Source organism: Condylura cristata, unplaced genomic scaffold, assembly GCF_000260355.1.
Source record: "Condylura cristata isolate star-nosed mole 26May11 unplaced genomic scaffold, ConCri1.0 scaffold00001, whole genome shotgun sequence".
In the NCBI taxonomy this organism is placed as follows: domain Eukaryota; kingdom Metazoa; phylum Chordata; class Mammalia; order Eulipotyphla; family Talpidae; genus Condylura; species Condylura cristata.
In genome coordinates this window covers 72,742,102-72,758,949 of record NW_004567102.1, presented here as the reverse complement: position 1 = coordinate 72,758,949, position 16,848 = coordinate 72,742,102, and positions in this window count along the sequence as shown.

Sequence of the window (16,848 nt, the reverse complement as noted above, 5' to 3'; positions counted from 1 at the left end):
CTTTACAGAACATAACTACCATAAATAAAGAGAATTGACTGTAATTATCTTTTTACTTCATCTTAAATCTCCACCTGTATCCACAAGCTCAGTTAAGGTCCCAGAAACCTGGGAGTTAGCCTTCTCCCTCTCCATCCACACCCAGTCAGTCCTCAGTTTAAATAAATACACTCCCTCCTCTTCTCCCACTACTTCAGACTAGGTCCTCATCACTGGGTACCGTGTTAATCACAACGAGCTCCTGAGTCTCTTCCATCTTTCCCCCTTGCTGTTCATCATCCTCTGTTCACTGATATGATTGTGACCCTCCTCTGCTGTAACCCTGCTGCTGAGGTCTCTCAGGCCTGAAAACACACCCTGACTAGTTTCCAGGGCAGCTCTTGAAACTCCTGTGATAACAAGAGTTTGTTTGTTTCTCTCCACCTCTACTCTTTTGCTTATGTTAATCTCTCTGATGACAACACCTTTTCTTACCTTTTCAAGTTGGTGTGCACCTACTCATCCTTGAGAGGCTCAAGTGAAACTCCCAAAGTAAAGCGTTGTTTTGCAACCATCCCAGGCTGGATAGGTTCACGGCAGGTTCTTGCAGAAGAAAAGATAATTGTGGAGGCTTTTTGGTACAATTTTACGGGTCTTTAATGCTGAATCAGGCAACAGGCAACTGTCTCTCTCAGTGTTTCTCTAGCTGTCTCCTTTGTAGTCCCTTCTCAAAGTGAAGCCACTCTTAGAGCACTCTGCCCCTTGGCTCAGGTGTTCCCACTTACATATGCGCATGTCCATGCTCTCTGGGCCCAGGTGCCCATAATTACAGGTGCACTTGCAAGACCTCAGGTGTAGGTCATAGATGGTAATGGCAGGAGGGTGTAAAACGCCTGATAACTTCCTTTACCCCACCAGTGTTCTCTGATCCAAATATGGGAAGAGAGGCAGACGCTTCTTGCTCGGGGCTACCTCTGCATCGGGAACATACTTTTCTAATTGCCTTGATCATATTCAACAGTCACTGTTTATATTTTCCAATTCCCTTGCCCTACTAGACTAAGCTGCTTGAAGATTAGGACCTGGTTTTTCACGTTTGATCCCACAGGAAGTTTCCTTTACAGCTTAGAATATGGTGCTCAAAAGGTAACGATGGGGAAAAAATACATAAGCAAAAGCAAATGAATAAAAGACACTATTCCCTTAGATATCAATTTGACTTCCTGTATCTTATATGATCTCATTTTGGCCTCAGCTCGTTACTGACTTAAAATAATTTCAATTTGGTAACTATCCGCTTGGAGAATGAGAAGGTTTCTAAACAAAACCGTTACTGCCAGGTGTTGACTATTTTAAAGTTTTATGGTTGAAACCAAAAAATACCTCACCTTCTGCCTAAGTATAGAAAGTCCCTCCCCTTTTTTCCCCATTTCTATAATGTATCCTTTCTCGAAGGTCAAAATTTTTCCTTCTCAATCACCTCCAACCTCTGATGACCTTAACTTCACTTTTGGAAAGGTCCAAAGTATCTGCTATTTGTCTGGCACTTCTAGTTAGCTTTCCATGTCTCCTTGCCTCTCTCTAAACCTATTGTTTGAGCATAATAAATAGTTCTTAAAAGCAACTATCAATTCTTGCTTGGCACAAAGTATATATAAAACTGATGTTTGCTAGCAACTATCAATTCTTGCTTGGCACAAAGTATATATAAATCTGATGTTTGCTAAATAGGTGAATCACAATAACTCAATGAGGTAGGGGTTATAATAGCACTGACGAAGTACATCAACCTGACTGAGAACCAGCATCTGGGATCCATCTATCTGGGTTGTAATCCTGCCAGGGTCACGTTCTATCTGGGAAAACTTAAGTTATTAAGTCACCTTGTGCCTCAGTTTCCCCATCTGTAAAGTGGGGTTCATGATAGTGTGTACCTCAAAGTTCCTTATAATAAAAAGAGAAAATGCATCTTAATCTCAGCAAATTCCTTAGCACAACACCTGACCTACAATGCATACTCCCTAAATCATTGGCTGTTATTAATCTATTTTGTAGGGATAAGAAAACCAGTGCTACTGTTTATAATATCAAGATACAGAAACAGCCTAAATTCCCATCAGTGGATGACTGGAAAAAGATGTGGTATCAACACATAATGGAATACAACTCAGGTAAAACAAGGGAAAATGAGAAAGTCTTACCATTTTCAACAACATGGATGAAACCAGAGGGAATTATTCTAGTCAAAATAAACAGGGAAAAGACAAACATGGGATGATTTCACTCATATGTGGAATATAAAGAATCAAAGCGACAGAATAGAACAAACAAGAGCAAACCAAACCCTTGGAATCTTACTGCAAAACTGAAGCTTCCAGAAAGGAAGTTTGGATGAGAACAAAGATCGGGAGGGGTCCAATGGACAATAGTGGAGGCAGCCTGGTGCTTCTGTGGTGGTATGATATGGTAACATACATTTGTAGGAGTGTGAACTCTTACCTCTAAAACATAGGGAATGCTGTAAACCAATGTTACCTCAATGAAAAAGAAAATCATTAAGAGGGAAAAGGAAAATTGGCACTAATGAATAAATGACCCAAGATTCAGAAATAAATTTCAATGTTGGAGTGAAATAGTAGATAATTTAGAGGATTTCAACAGGAAAATGACAAAGCTGAATTGGGAGTAACCAGAATGTGCTGACTCAGAAAACAACTTCAAGCCCTGCTGGATCATAACATAGAACAGGGAAAAGTAATAGACAAAGGTCTCTTGAATGCAATAATCCAGAATCTGCACTAGAACGGGGCCCTACAGGATATTGGTTCAGATAAGGCACACAGGTGTGATGACAAAGGCCAAGAAGGGCTGGAAACAGTATCACAAACTGAGATAAAAGGCTGGATAGAGGTGGGAGCTCGAGGGAAAGCTGAATTCACCCTGGAAACCTGTGAACAAGGAACAGCAGGAATAAGCGATGGACCCTTGCACCACGGGTGGAGACCCCGAGGGTGGCTCTCCTCCGTTGTATCGTCCGTTGTATCAGTCTGTTCTTCAACGTCATCTCCCTCTTTACTCAGGTCAGTTCTGTGCTTGTGATGCCCCTTGGTGGAGACTTCTCCAGTGGAAACAGGATTCCAGAGCCCAGGGTCCATGATCTGTTTAGTGGTCCAGGAAAATTGTCTTTACGTTCACTTATTTTAAAATCAGAAAGAAAAAAGAACATAATAATGAATATATAAAAATGCAGCCAGTCTGGATTGAACTCATCTTCATACCAACACATTTGTAAAATTTGGAACTCAAAGCAAAAGTCCTCTGCTAAGTTAGTGACCCAATTAACTAGATAAAGCACAAATATCATATACAATCCTGCCAATCATTGGGCAGTATGGTTGAAAAAGAAATCTCTATCTTTTGGATGAGAGTAAAGAAGTTTTTGTATCCTACCTACAGCCCCACCCCAGTGCCCCACTTTCATTCCAGCAACACTGTCATTCATAGAACACCTTGTCCCATACAGTTACTTACACCTTTGGGACCCATTCACATCAAAGATCACCCAAACTCTTTGGCATCCTAGCTTCTATCCTTCGGTCAAGTTCTTCCTCATTTTCAGCTTATGCCATACTTACCCATTGATGGTGCCCCCAATCACTGAAAGGACAACAGGATCCATTACCCTGTGGGTTAAGCTCTCAAATCACACATTTGCAAAGTTGGAGTCTTCATGCTGCATTCTATATCCCACACAGCTTTTCTAATGAACTTTCAGGATCAATTAACAATTTTCCTCATTGAAATATTGTAAATGAGTCAAGAAGCAAAGGGATTTCTTCCTCTTATTTTGCACAAAACACAGTGCACTGAGGTTTATAAATATACTTTATCAAATCCTGTGCAAGTGGTCTGGAGTGCACCCCCCTCCCCTGCACCATGAGAGAATGAATAAATGAATATCTAACAGGGCCCACACAATACCACAAGATAATCGGCATTCTGGAAGTGTCTGAAGATATCATGTACGATAGACACCAAAGAGTGACCCTGTGCATTTTACTCTTGAATTACTGGTTGGCAGAAATGGCTGAGCAATACAAACAAATATGAGGAGGGCACCACTGATAAATTCAGAAACAGAGTCAGCATAATTAGTAGATGGTAGAAATGATACTCTTCTGCCTCCCCCCCCTCCACACCCCCCCTTCTGATTTATGCAGGATACAGATTCTGATTCCCTTTGTTTTGCAGTCCCTATATTCGGGCATTGGCCACTCTGTTTACTAAAGGCTCCTGTGTCTGCTGGGAAGGAAGGCCCTGAGGAGCCCAACTCCACAAGCCCACTTCCCAGAAAGGGGTAGCTCTGGGACTCCCAGACTCCTAGGCCATGCAAGAAAAGTGCCAAAGGTTGATCAAACTGAGCTTCTGTGGGGCCAGCTTTCAGAGGCCTTGCAGCCAGAGGAGGACATTGGGGGTGAATCCCCACAACCACCACGCTGAAAATAATTATCCTGATCCACCAACACCAGCTTAGCTATGAGATGCTCTTGTAAGCAAGGTCTGCTTTAATAGAAACATAAGTATTATGCATTGCAGTCTATTATAAATTGGTTGTAATTTTCTCCTGACACTTTCTGAATTAAACTAGTTAGTATACAAAAAAATAATAATAATAATAACAAATGCCACAAAGCAGAAAGCAAACTCGATGTCTGAAGGTTAATGATTGTTCATGAAAGCCACAGAAATAAATTATCTGCCTGGGGACACTGTCACATGATCAGCACAAAAGCTGCAACAGCCAAAAATGTTTATGTAGAGGAAAAAAACACTGCCAGCGTCACAGAGCCCTTCCCCCAGCAGCTAAATTCGAGTCCTGAGCCAGCCAGCTGCTCCTGACTGCTTACATTAAACTAATTTGTGCTGCTACATTGCAGCTGCTTAATTTTTAGTCTGAACTTTATCACCAATAAGTGTTACAATAACAAGCGATATGATGGTATCTCTGAAGAAATATCCATCAACCTCCAAACAATGACAGCTTCACAAGAGTAGATTGCAGAAAAACAAATTAAAAGAAACAGAAAATTACCCCCACACTGCCTCTTTAAAGGGGGGGAGGGGCGAACTTTTAGTGGGAAAGGCTTTAAAACGCGGCTTTGTTCGGAAGCCCATTCTGAAACGAAGTAGGGGGATGATTGAAAAGGTTAGCGAGCAGGGGAGGAGTTAACAAGTAAGATGTGCTTTTGCTGAGAGCCGGGATTTGCAAGGTGAGAGTCTCAGAAGGGACAAGGCAATTTCTCTACAAGGAGGCCAACCATCCGCTCCCCTGTTCACTGCCCCCCAAAATGTTAAGCAAACCCAAACTGCTGCTTGGGCGGTAATTCTCCAGTTGATCCAAACACTAGTCTTTGGCCAGCCGCGTCTCGGAGCTCACAATATTCCTTGTTGTTGCCGTGTTTTCCTGTGTTATTTTCCTAGCCCAGGGTAAATGCAGAAACTCTTCTTTGAGCAGAAAGAGACACTGACCTGAGCTGGTTTAAATTCCTGCCAAATATGCAGGCACTGTTTTTGCTACGTTTTGGAATTTGGCTCAGACCATATGTCAGGCATTTATTTGTACTCGGAACTAGAATAGAGACTTAACAACTTAAAAATAAAAGCTTAAAAAATAAAAAACATCAGGAATGCATGGAAACTTTTCCATTATTAATTAATCTGAATATGATTCATGTTTTTTAGTTAAGCTATCTCATTACACTCCTGGGGGGGGGGGTTGAGAGTGGGGTGGGGGGAGGGGCACAGATCGCTTCACCCCGCGCAATAATTACAAAAACAATTCCTTTGAAAGCAGGGGAAGAACACCCATGTCAGCTATTTACAGCATTTTTTAAATTCTGTGGTTTTCAGAATTAAGGTTCAAAGTGAGTGTTATTAATGTTGAGTAATAAAGTAGTTTTTCTTGCACAAAGATATCCTAAATTTAAAAAGAAATGTTTACACTGGAATAATTTTCTCAGGGCAGGAGGGGGGGGGGGAAGGGCGGTGGGAGCCTGGGGTAGAGATTTAGATCCACCTTGTTTTTTCAACTTGACATCTTTGCTCCTTGTGGTCCCAGCCCAGGTTGGGGCAGTATTTTCTTTCTTCCAGCAACTGGAAGTTCACACTGCAAGGCTGTCTCCAAGGCTGGGCCCCGTTTCTATGGGTTTCTGTAGCTGACCCTCAGCTGTGCCTTCGAGAGTTCTCCTGAGACAATCCTAGGGAACACGAACGGGAGTCCCTGGAGCCCCCCCCCCCAAGGATGGCTCTGCCCTGGTGCCAAGTGGGTCACTGTTGCGCAAGGGGAGACTTCCTCTCCACCCAGGGCTCAGCGGGATGCCTCCTTCTGCTGTTGGCAAGGTTTTAGGACTGCTGGGAACTCAGAGGAAAGCAACCTGGGGCCTGGAGGTGTGGCAGGGTGTAACTTGAATGAAGTCAACTTTTTAAAAAGGCGCCTAACCAGAGGCAGGCAGGGAGGGCACAACATGGAAGGGGGGATCTCTGAACAGAACTGACTTTTCTTAATGAGACAACTGGCAACAGGGTCTGGTTGCCCTGGCCCTGAGAGGATGGACTTCTCCCCATTGGATGCCAGGCATCCTGTCAAAGCTTCAATTGTGAAAGGAGGAGTTAATTTGATGGAATGTATCAGTCTATCTCACCCATCTGTGTTTTTGGAGCTGGACGGAACAGGTCTGACTAGGACACTTGAAGGCGTCTGAATAAGATCGCACAATAAGTGTGAAAGACCAGGATAAAGAACTGAAGCTGGTGTAAGCGCAAATGTAATCACAGGTGAATAACTCAGAGATATTCGGAAGCCTGTGTGCAGAATGTCTTCACTCTCAAGTGAATCTCACGGTGATAGACAAACCCATCACTTGGCAATGGTCTCACAAGGTGGACCGGTTCAGAGTGGCCATGTTCTTGAAAATCTAGAAACAAATCCTTTTCAATGCAGTCTTTTCCCGATCAGCGCCAAATTAGATCAGACTCTGCACTCCTGAATTAAGGTCCTAGGCCCAGACCAAGATGACCTTCAGCCACGTGAGCTGCATACCCACAAGAACCCACGTCACACAGGTTTGTTCATCACATTTGAATCCCTTCAGTTGACATGTGCTTGACTAGGTTGGTACAAACTGGTCAAAGGTGAGGAAGAGTGGGCTAGAGATGCCCAGAGGCAGTACCAATTTAGCCATCAGGCACACCTGGGCCCATGCCCAGAGTCCACAGTACTCTCGGGCACCTGCAAAAATGTTCTAATTTCTTTTCAAGGCAGAACAAAAGAACTGGTGGTCAGATTTCATATATATTCTTTTTTATAGCAATACAACTATAAAATGGAATGTTTTCTACTTTTAATGGCAGAAATCATGACAAAACAAAAAGTATCTGTATTAGTTTCCTATTGTTGCTGTAACAAATTAGTGTAAACTTGGTGACTTCATTACCTTACAATGCTGGTAGAGAGTCTAAATGGGGCTATATTCTAAGTGCCCACAAGGTTGCCTTTTCTTTATGGGAAGGAAGAATTAAGGGACCTATGGGCTATGAAGACACCCTATGGGAGCCCTTTGGTGGAGGTGCATTTCATTAGGAACCACTTCATGCATGGTTGCAGGAAGCAGTATTGAAGGAGTTAAGGCATCTTCCTACCTTCTGCATACAAATACAGATTGCCCCACCACCTCATTCACTTAGGATAAACTTTCCAACATCAATGCTAATAGCCACAGGTAAATGAAACAGAATTATCAAGACACGTGCATTCACTGCAAAGCATGTTTCCTACAGATACCCCCTCTTTTTCCAAACATGGTCTTCTGAGGTCACAGCACTATGATCTGGAGATAACCACTAAGAATCTGATGGACACATTTTCAGAAATGGAATTATACTTGGAAGAAGAATGTGGAGGGCAGCCATTCCTGGCACCATAACACAGAATAGTTATGTTTGTAAAAAACAAACCAAGTTGAGCAATAATCCAGTGGATTTCATCCTGCCAAGGAATACCAGTGAGGCAAAGGGCTAGTTCCCTTCCTATGAGGGGTTCTTCTCTCTATTGTATTATGTAATTAATCACCTCTTCTCATGCTTCCTTCATATAGCAAGGCACAAATCCATATATGTCAGGTCCCCTGATAGCCTTCTTTTATCAGGTACTTGATACACACAGAAACGTGTAGTGTAAAGTTTTGTGATTTTTTTTTTAGTTCTATTTCCTATGGCCTGTAAAATGGATGTAGCAAGAATAACCAAGTCATGTAACTATTTATAAGAAATAGTCACTGATGGGATTGTGTGTCCCTATATGCATATTGAATCCAAACAATCTAATAAAAAGCTACATTTCCCAGTGACATTTCCAAGAAAGCCACTTTCTTTTAAACAAGTTCAGTTTTCCACAAATACACCCAGTCTCCATTACTGTACAGGTAGACATGAAATATAGATCCAATAGAAACAAACATAATTATATCTGAATTAAAACTGGAGCTTATCACAATCACAATACATCTAACAGTCTTCCGTTTTTTTTTTTTTTAGTTATTGCATTTTGTTTTCCTTACTGTTATGAAAAAAACATATCACAGAAACCTATTTTGCAGACAGCTCTCCCAAATACTTTTCGAGTCTTTTGGTGAAAGTTATTGCTTCAGAACACCTTCTCCAAGGGAAAATCTCTATGTTTTTTACTAATATTTGATCATCTGAGATTTTAATTATTTGCATTATTTTAAAATGCCTTCATTCTCCACATCCTGTAAGAAACCTTGTGGAAGACAATTTGATAAGCAAGAGAACACTAATCATGTAAAATCTGCATGAAATTTCTGAGTAAAGAAAATTGAAATGGAGAGAGGGAAAGGATTAAAATGGAAAACTAATAAGTGAAATTTGGGGTTGGACAGTTTAGTTTTGAAGGGAAAAGATAATTATTACTGATGTATAATTTGGACAAAGGTGAGATTTTACCAACAAATAAGCAAAATAAAACAAAAAACAAATTTTTAAACTATAAGAACAAAATGGTGGTTACCAGAGGAAAAAGAAGTGGAAGGGAGGGTTAAGTCAGGAAAAGGGAGTCAGTTGTCAGGAGAAGGATGGAAACTAGAAGTCTAGTTGTGATCACAATGTAATATATAGAGATGGCAAATCAGAAGGTTTATACCTGAAACCTAAATCATGTTATAAACTAATCTACAATTTTTTAAAAAAGAGTCTTAAAGCAGTAGAAAAACAAAGTCAGGAAGGTTGGGGTGTTAAGTGGGATTTGTGCAGAGACATTATATAATAACGCTTTGGAAAGAAAGACTTAGGTGAAACTGAAATAATGACATCCTGAATTCTGTTTGGCCACAAACAGTAAAATTTCTCCCTTTGTAATGCCTTCCACTTCATTTCTACAAGGCAAGCAGGGACCAGCGCGAACTCCTAGCAGCAGAGAACTACATCCAACCTTCAACAGCAAAGGAAAAAGAAGCCAGGATGTGGGGTGTTAAATTATTCCAAAATATTCTTTGACATTCCCTAGATTTTTTTTCCATCTTGCTACTGTACTTGCCCAACCATGCTAGGGTGTTATGCTATTTTAGACATGAGTTAACAGGTCTCTTACATACACACATTTCCACATTCCAAAGAGACCTATTATATCCTTTTCCTCCTACCCCACCTCTGCCACACACACACACACACACACACACACCACTCTTTCTCCTCCACCCACAAAGCACCCTCTCCCACCACCTTTTTCCTTGTTGTTTAACTCTTCCCAATTGCTGAAGGTTTCCAAGGCTATGCCAACCCACAGGACTCAGAAAGGTTTCCTACCACGTGACAGTTGATTCTGCAAAATGAAATGGCTGCAGTCAGACAGCAGGTAAAACACAGCAAATGGCCCGGAAAAGAAAGAGCTTTGACTCAGCTGGCAATTAAGTGAGGGTGTAGAAACAGGTCTCCAGGGCACCCGCCACCCTTGCTACTCACCCTGCAATGTGTGGGGCTGAGAGTTCGTCAGAAACCTCAGGGGCCACTCCAGATCTCACCTACAGAATCAGAATCTGCATTTTAACAAGATCCCGGATGATTCATGAGCACATCAAAGATAAAGAACTGCATCACAGTGGCAGTCTCCTACCAAGAAACTAACAGATTTGTCAATAAATTCAACATTTATGTCCAGTGGGGGAGGGGGCGCTGGGTCACAACTCCCCTCAATAAGTATTTCAAGACCTATTAGCCTTAGTAACCAAGAAGAGCTAACCCTCTCCTCAACCTTTCATTCATTACTCTTGTCATAATTTACTAGGACTTTCTTTGCTCTCCATGCTGATTCCCCTTCTCCCAACAGCTTCATGGCAGTGTAAGAAAAATACTGTCTGAAATGTGGGCTTTGGCCCACATATGAAATACCTGACTGGCAGTGCTCTCTAGCCAGTCAGGTATTTCATACAACGATGGGCTCACCATCCCTCCAGTGAAATCTACTCAGAGGGAAAAGGGTTGTTTTATCCTTCCCAGAAGCACCCATCCTCATCCTGCTTAAAGATACTTGGTAGAAGGGAGGAATTTTTTTTTGCATTTTTCTGCTAAGAAACCAGACTGGGGGAAGTTCAGGAACCCCCTTTATCACATCTTATAGGCATCAGCCCTCTTCAACAAGCCAGCTCTGTCCTCACTAAGAGGGTGGGGGCTTTAGTTTGGGGGTTTGTTGTTGTTTGGCTTCACCTGGGCTTATTTAAAAAGTGCCTTCTAGGACTTAGAGATAACAGGATACAACAAATGGAGTATCAAGGCAGAATTTTGCAAAGTCATCATTAGGAAGGGAGAATTGCTCTATAGAAAAGTGTGACCCGGTCCCTCCCTGGAGGCGCAGCAGGTTGGAGCATTGCACTGCAAAGCTAAACAAAGCTAAACCAAACCATGGCTGCTTCAGAGTGAGTTTGATCCCCACCGCGAAGGTGATCCACATGGCATAGCAGACCTCTCCTGCCCTGCCCACTGCTCCCCTCAGCACTCTACTTTGTCCATCTGCCTCTGGTCCCCACTCTGTTCTTGGTGAATCCTCTCTTCTGGCCGCCCCTGCACCTCTGTCCTGTACCCCAGTTCTGTATACATAAATAAAATCTTAAAAAAAAAAAACATGACTCCCTCTGAAAGGGGTCCAGCCATGCCCTGGGAAAGGCACTCTCACACTTTGAGTTTGAACATTTCCAATCCCACTGAAAATTCATCCTTATGATGAAAGTGAATGCAGAACATGTGGCCACAGACGAAGGACTTCTAGTCCTATTTGCAAGGTCATTCCAATTATGGTTTGGATGTTTTGGGTTAACAACCTGATAACACTACGCATACAATTTATCATTGTGCTACTTTTCATATTCTGCTCTACAAATCATTTGAATCATGACTACTTTCCTTCAAGCCTGATCACAATAAAGAAAGGACTAACCATGTGGATGTCACTTTGACACCCAAACCATAAAGTGAACCCTGTGGTTCTTTACCCGAACTTCTCACAATGAGTGAATCAGGTGACTTCTAAATTACACATTAGTCTTAAATCTTGGGTCAGTTGAGTCACCCAGGACAAAGGACACTCAATCAACATATTCCCAATTCATTTTCTGATCCTAAAAGTCTGGGGGCTAAAAACAGACTATGGAGAGTTAATCAAGACCCAAGTGAACAGCCTAATAGCTTGCTCAGAGACAGTCTTGAGCTCTTGGCCTCTGTTGACCTTGTTATTGTTAATTTGGCATTATTAATGGCTAAGATCTGTGGCCCATAAAAGTTTTAGGGCTTTTTAGAACTATTTGTTTCTCATATCACACTGGGAAGTCCCTGGGAATGTCAAAAGACTTATCATAAAATCATCAAGGAGAGGGTCCTCTATGTTTTTCAACAAATATTTTCTGTGTTGCTTCCATGTGTCTGACACTGTAAATAATTATTAGAACACTTTGAACAGGGGAAAGACAAGTAAAAAATTTATCTGTAAAATATTCTGCCCAAAATGTTACTTCATTATGTTTCTACCTAAGGTGGGATAATTGTACATGTATCTGATTTTAAAAGGTGTACTAATGACTTCTGAAAATTAATGTGCTTTCCAACCTAAGATAAGCATTTTACAAGGTTGTTTACCTAGTATTTAAATTTAGAACAACATACCAAAGGAGATGTCATTTTCTATTAATTTTCAATACCATGCTCCATCAAGGATCCAACAGGCATCCTTGGGAAATAGAGGAATAGTGTGGTGGTCTTCCTTCTAGGCTACTAAATGGAAAGCTACCAGTTCCTCCCCAACAAAAGGCTCATTAAAACCAGGGATGAAGTGATATGATATCTGGAACTGTCTTTAAAATAATTCTGTGGCATTCAAGGGGAGAGAAAAGGGAATGCACATGAAAATAAGACTGGCCGTGAATTGATAACTGTAAGACTGGGTGAATAGTTCTGTTTCCCTGGTACATGAGTGAGATTTCCATAACAAAAAGGGATTTTTTAAATAGGAGGAATGGTGGTTACAGATTGGACTGAACTTTTGCCCAGGACCAGTCAATTTCTAAGGACAGCACAGGACACAAAGTAAATAACAGTTTTATCTTTGGATTTGTCAATGATCTCAAACTATCACTCTTTGCTTAAGGCATTTTTGTCATTCCAATTAATCCAACATCATTCAACACATTCATTAACATTATACTTACTACATCTATGGAATCATAATTAATAGAAATAAGACCAAGTATTTTATGGTGGTATAAATCACTGGGAGAATCTTCTCAATTATAAAGTTGATGAAAAGCAATAAATGATAATAATTCTGAAAATTCACCTCAAGCTGATCCTCAAAAGATCCATAAGGTACATCCACTTAATTTAAATTCCTGCATAGCACTTTGAGATGTCGCCAGTATTTCAAAAGCTGCCAAAGTTAAAAAGGGAAAATATAGTGGCAGGTATCATTTAGCTTACAATATACTGGGGAAGAAAGAGGTTTCTCATGGAAAGTGTTTACAAATATAGCCTTAAAATCTCTCTCCAAGTTTGCTATTTAGAAACAAATTTCAAATACCTATGTTTAAAATGCCTATTTTTTGTCACAATTATAAAAATGTCTGTCATCATGTGAACGGAGAAACCTTGCTTATTCTTGACGTCATGATATGCACTAAAATAATAAAATAATAAAGAATCAATAAGGTGTTTGGCAACATTATTGACTGCTGTAAAAAGGTTCATGAGCCTAAAAACATTGAGAAATAATACACTGCTTTCACATTAACTCTGTAACTACATTTCCCAGTATCCCTTTCAAACTGACATCCTTTTAAGTTTGGCCAATGGAAGACACTAGTGGGAGATTTGGACATGAGGAGAGTAGAGATGTCAGAATACTTCTTCCATTCTTCCTACTTTGGTAGTGATTGTGTCTCTAATGGATGAATTTCTGCCAGAGAACTTCTCCTCTCGTGACCAGAGCCCCTGGGAGTAGCATCTTGCTCTGTATTCTGGACAGTCCCAGTTTCAACCTGATGGTACTGACCTCAGCTCAACTAACATTATCTTGTGCTTTGGTTCCTCCAGCCTTAAAGTGATAGCATCTTCCTGCCATTGCCATTCTCTGGGTGGCATCCCTTCACCTTGGTGATTATTCCCCCCAAATAAGCTGTTTGCTGAACTCATTCTGTGCAGGTCCTGTTTCCCTGACTGAATCTGGATTGATGCAGTCTTCATCTTTAACTAGGTAAATTTATCATCATTTATAAATCCATATCATTTACTGTGTGTTGACATAATGTTTACTGACCTTTAAAAGGGTAATTCTACTTATGGTCAGTTATATCTTAAGAGTTGTAAATGTTCCTACTGGAAAATCTATTATTTTACTTAGCACTGATAAAAGGCTGTTTCAAGATTCGGAAGGGACTTTTAGTTTTAAAATTGGCATCTATGTTGCTCTGTTTTGCCAAGTGAGTCAGTAATTACATATTAATTTCCTACTACACATGGAATACTAAAAATAGATTTTTTAAAATAAGCACTCCTTAAAAACCAAACTTACCTCCTTGCTATAGAACATTTGACAATCACTGAAAAAAATATAAGTAGTAAACATACACTTGCATGACAACATAATATCTACATAAACCTTTACTTGTAAATGCAATAAAATGTTTAATGTACATGAATCTGACTTTTAAGTGCAGATCAATGATTTCTGACATTATGTTTTCCATCCTAAAAAATCCATGTGCATTCTGCAAAGTTGCTTAACTGATACCTGAACTTGGAACAAAATTCTAAAGAACATGTATTTTCTAGTAATTTCCAATGCCAATATCCATCAAATATCTTTTTGTGAAGTAAAAAATGTTTTTGTTAAGTAAGCAATGGGAAAAAAAATAAAATAAAAAATAAATTTAAAAAAAAGTAAGAATGAACAGGTTTATAAAATAAAAGTCCATCATTCTGCCTCCTTCCCCAAAATACTTTGTTGAACTGCAGACCCTAGAGATGAATATCGTTGACAATTTGGTATGTATTCTTTCAGACACTTTCAATATGTGTATTAATTAATTCACATGTTCAACACATACAATTAAGCCAGAACTTCTAGGCACAACACATATAGTAGTGGATTAAAGGAGACCAACCTGCTGTGTGAAGCATATTTTTTAACAAGGAAGATAATGACAATGATAAAAACACACACATACATGACATGCAGGTGATAGAGGTTAATAAGGAGAATAAAGCAGAGTAATTGACAGAGATGATGGAGTCAAGGGAAGAAACAAGCTTTCTATTTTAGTATTCTTAAGAGTATGATTCTTTGCAGGCTTAAGGGTTTTTTTTTTTTCCTTTGGATCCAAAAGTTAAAATGCTTGACAACCAACTTTTTAAAGCAGTCTCTTAGAAAAGGAAAATGATCTAGATAACGGTTTGAGGTTCCTTTCCATCCTATCACTATGCCATCTACAACTTCACAATTAATCACAATTAACTGAAGAATCTTTAGAATTCTTCAAAATGTAATATTTATGAGACTCAAACAGTTTTCATTGTCCTTCTCCCTATATTTGCTTTCCATTCTAATAAGCATATTCTATCCATGTTCCCTGTCCTGACATCCACACAAATTACTGACTTGGTTCACATAGGCATTTGATGTAGAAATAAATCAATAATACGCTTATGCTGGAAAAGCTGAGCAACTTGTCCGACAGTTTCCCTACACCGTCTCAGATTCTCAGAGTGCCTGACATACACAGAGCATCCAGTAGGAACCTTCTGATCAGATGTTAAGCATGAGTACAACCTGGCTCAGGAGTGGCCAGGGCTCAGCTCCTCTGTCCAGGGCAACTGGATCCAGCCTGGTCATCAGCTCCTGCCAGACCAACCTCAGCTCAGATCAGGTGCCTTAAACCAGATCCCCTGTCTCCTGGTGAATGTAAGTCTGAGGCTCGCAACTGTGCCAGCAAACACAGAGCACTGGGAAATAAATGTGCAGAGATGTCATGAAGCAACAGAAGTTGTGTGGTATGAAAGGTCTGCGTCATGCGGTACAAACAAGGAGAAAGAAGTGGAATCTGGAGAAAAGTCAGGCAGAGCAGTGCTGTCCCAAGAGCAGCAGCCAAGAGATGCTGTCATGACCAAGCATCCTACCAGCTTCCTAGAGGCCCAGTTCTGTCCCAGATGCCTGGGACTCTCTGGTCTATATGTGAACTAAGAGCCTCAAGTCCTCCTTACTTCCCAGGGTCTATCCTTACCCAATACCCTGTTAACTGAGTTACCTGATAGCTACAGAGCTGATTTAAAACTGCATTTCAAGAAGTTTGCCAACATCATTTATACAACATGATGGCCCTCATGCCTGTTGAGGAAATCAGTTATTGACACATTCTGAAAGTCCACTGTAGGCAGAACACAGCAGAAAGTTTCAGTGGCATAGTCCCCAGGGACATTATAAACCAGTGAAAGGGAAACATAAATACTAATGCTCTGGATGAAGTTTTACAGGAAGTTTAATATGAAGAATTGCATCATTGCAATATAATGGTGATGAAGAGTTTGGACTCTGGACTTGAATGACCAGGATCAAGTCCCAGCTCCCAGCTTAGAAGCTGTTTAACCCTGGGTAAACTAGTGTTGCCTTCCTATGCTTCAGCCTTTTCATTTATACAATGGGATATTAGTAGTTTGCTTGCCAGAGTTGTGCGAGTGTCAAATGAGTTAATATATGTAAAGTATTAACTGCTGCACTATTATGTAATGCTCATAATAGTGGGAAAGAGACTACACAAATGCAAAGATTGAGAACAACAAAAGAATTGTTTCAAGTAAATACTTATCTTTCACACTTGTGCTAGTATTTTAACCTGCCTAAGTTCTCACACACAAGACTGCACATTCTAGGAACCTATGGACCATATTTATTTACATGTCATTGTCTTCTGGAACTGTCACTGTTTCTGTTCCAGGGAAGGGGGAAAGGTACCCCATAACCCCCAAACCTGTCTGCTCCAAAATAGATTCTGTCATCTGCTATATTAAGACAGAACATAAGAACTTTAATGGAAAGAAACTTTAACACAATTAGTGTGTGACACAGAAAAGACAAAGAATATAGTTTTGAAATTAAACACCCAAAGTTACCCAACCCCTCGTAGGTTAAAGTCCACCCTAAGGGACTGGCCCAAAGCAAGACCCCCAAGGAATCAGAAAGAAGGGTCAAAAACAGTCTGGGAGGAAAGAGCAAATCAAATTCAGGATAAAAACTGCCAGAGTTAACCCCGCCCCTCCCTG